Raw genomic sequence first — 3,291 nt, 5'->3', positions numbered from 1 at the left:
TTGAGTTGTCTGCCATCTCTAGTGAGATTTTTGCAGCTTGCACCTCAAAGATCCCTAATTTCTCCATTACAGAGAGGGGCATGAGGTTTACACTTGACCCTAAGTCACACAAGGCCTTCTTGAAGGTCATGGTGCCTATGGTACAAGGTATAGAAAACTTCCCAGGATCCTGCCTCTTTTGAGGCAGTTTCTGCCTAGACAAGTCATCCAGTTCTTTGGTGAGCAAAGGGGATTTATCCTCCCAAGTCTCATTTCCAAATAACTTGTCATTTAACTTCATGATTGCTCCAAGGTATTTAGCAACTTGCTCTTCAGTGACATACTCATCCTCTTCGGAGGAGGAATACTCATCAGAGCTCATGAATGGCAGAAGTAAGTCCAATGGAATCTCTATGGTCTCAGTTTGAGCCTCAGATTCCCATGGTTCCTCATTGGGGAACTCATTGGAGGCCAGTGGACGTCCGGTGAGGCCTTCCTCAGTGGCGTTCACTGCCTCTTCTTCCTCCCAGAATTCGGCCATGTTGATGGCCTTGCACTCTCCTTTTGGATTTTCCTCAGTATTGCTTGGAAGAGTACTTGGAGGGAGTTCAGTAATTTTCTTGCTCAGCTGACCCACTTGTCCTTCCAAATTTCTGATAGAGGACCTTGTTTCAGTCATGAAACTTTGAGTGGTTTTGATCAGATCAGAGACCATAGTTGCTAAGTCAGAGGTATTCTGCTTAGAACTCTCTGTCTGTTGCTGAGATGATGATGGAAAAGGCTTGCTATTGCTAAACCTGTTTCTTCCACCATTATTGTTATTGAAACCTTGTTGAGGTCTCTGTTGATCCTTCCATGAAAGATTTGGATGATTCCTCCATGAAGGATTGTAGGTGTTTCCATAGGGTTCTCCCATGTAATTCACCTCTTCTATTGAAGGGTTCTCAGGATCATAGGCTTCTTCCTCAGATGAAGCTTCCTTAGTACTGCTTGGTGCATTTTGCATTCCAGACAGACTTTGAGAAATCATATTGACTTGTTGAGTCAATATTTTGTTCTGAGCCAATATGGCATTCAGAGTATCCATCTCAAGAACTCCTTTCTTCTGACTAGTCCCATTGTTCACAGGATTTCTTTCAGAAGTGTACATGAATTGGTTATTTGCAACCATTTCAATCAGTTCTTGAGCTTCAGTAGGCGTCTTCTTCAAATGAAGAGATCCTCCAGAAGAGCTATCCAAGGACATCTTGGACAGTTCAGAGAGACCATCATAGAAAATTCCTATGATGCTCCATTCAGAAAGCATGTCAGAGGGACATTTTCTGATTAATTGTTTGTATCTTTCCCAAGCTTCATAGAGGGATTCTCCTTCCTTCTGTCTGAAGGTTTGGACTTCCACTCTAAGCTTACTCAATTTTTGAGGTGGAAAGAACTTTGCCAAGAAGGCATTGACTAGCTTTTCCCAAGAGTCCAGGCTTTCTTTAGGTTGAGAGTCCAACCATGTTCTAGCTCTGTCTCTTACAGCAAAAGGGAATAGCATAAGTCTGTAGACCTCAGGGTCAACCCCATTAGTCTTGACAGTGTCACAGATTTGCAAGAACTCAGCTAAAAACTGATGGGGATCTTCCAATGGAAGTCCATGGAACTTGCAATTCTGTTGCATTAGAGAAACTAATTGAGGCTTAAGCTCAAAGTTGTTTGCTCCAATGGCAGGGATAGAGATGCTTCTCCCATAGAAGTCGGGAGTAGGTGCAGTAAAGTCACCCAGCACCTTCCTTGCATTGTTGGCATTGTTGTTGTTTTCGGCTGCCATGAGTTCTTCTTCTTTGAAGAGTTCGTTCAGGTGCTCTAAAGAGAGTTGTGCTTTGGCTTCTTTGAGCTTTCTTTTCAAGGTCCTTTCAGGTTCAGGATCAGCCTCAACAAGAATGCCTTTGTCTTTGCTCCTGCTCATAAGAAAGAGAAGAGAACAAGAAAATGTGGAATCCTCTATGTCACAGTATAGAGATTCCTTTAGGTGTCAGAGGAAAAGAAGAGTAGAAGACAGAAGTAGAAAATTCGAACTTATCAGAGAAAATGGAGTTCGAATTTTGCATTAAGGGGTAGTGTTAGTCCATAAATGGAAGGATATGAGAAGGAGGGAACTAATTTTCGAAAATTAAGTGAAAAATTTTGAAAACATTTTTGAAAAACATTACTTAATTTTCGAAAAATGAAGATGGAAAAGAAATCAAATGATTTTTGAAAAAGATTTTGAAATTAGAAATCAGAAAGATTTGATTGAAAACTATTTTGAAGAAGATGTGGTTAAGAAGATATGATTTGAAAACAATTGTAAAATATATGATTTGAAAACATTTTAAAAACATTTGATTTGAAAATTAAAAACTTGACTAACAAGAAAAGATATGATTCAATCATTAAACCTTTCTCAACAGAAAAGGTAACATACTTGAAATGTTGAATCAAATCATTAATTGATAGTAAGTATCCTTGAAAAAGGAAAGAAGTTAATTTTGAAAAAGATTTGATTGAAAAATTGATTTGAAAAAGATTTGATTTTGAAAAGATGTTGAAAACTTAAAAAAAATTGATTTGAAAACAAAATCTTCCCCCTTTAGCCATCCTGGCGTTAAACGCCCAGAATGGTGCACATTCTGGCGTTTAACGCCCAAAATGCTACCCTTTTGGGCGTTAAACGCCCAACCAGGTACCCTGGCTGGCGTTTAAACGCCAGTCTGTCCTTCTTCACTGGGCGTTTTGAACGCCCAGCTTTTTCTGTGCAATTCCTCTGCTGTATGTTCTGAATCTTCAATTCTCTGTATTATTGACTTGAAAAGACACAAATTAAAAATATTTTTTTTGGATTTTTAATAATAATGAGGAAAAATCAAAATGCAACAAGAATCAAATAACAATGCATGCAAAACACCAAACTTAGCAGTTTGTATACTACTGACACTAACAAAATGAAAATGCATATGAGACACTCAAAACACTCAAGTCAATAGAATTCAAAGATCAGAGCACGAAGATCATCAAGAATTACTTGAAGATCCTTAAGACATATGAATGAATGCATGCAGTTGACACCAAACTTAACATGAGACACTAGACTCAAACAAGAAATTTTTGGATTTTATGATTTTTTTGATTTTTTTTTGTGTTTTTCGAAAATTAAGTGGAAAAAGATATCAAAATTCTTAATGAGAATCCCAGGAATCATGCAATGTTAGTCTAAAGCTTCAGTCTAAAGGAATTAGACATGGTCAGCCAAGCTTCAGCAGAACATTGCATTCAAGAGCTAAATTGATG

General features: G+C 38.2%; 1 non-coding gene across 1 annotated transcript; it reads left to right on the top strand.

The window, feature by feature from the left end:
• Positions 1-1,279: 1,279 nt before the first annotated feature.
• LOC112700523 (small nucleolar RNA R71) lies at positions 1,280-1,387 on the top strand. The gene has a single exon (XR_003153431.1). It is a non-coding gene; the product is annotated as a small nucleolar RNA R71 (small nucleolar RNA).
• Positions 1,388-3,291: the final 1,904 nt, after the last annotated feature.

This window comes from Arachis hypogaea, chromosome 6 (assembly GCF_003086295.3).
Source record: "Arachis hypogaea cultivar Tifrunner chromosome 6, arahy.Tifrunner.gnm2.J5K5, whole genome shotgun sequence".
Taxonomy (NCBI): domain Eukaryota; kingdom Viridiplantae; phylum Streptophyta; class Magnoliopsida; order Fabales; family Fabaceae; genus Arachis; species Arachis hypogaea.
This window is presented reverse-complemented; position numbering and strand designations above follow the sequence as displayed.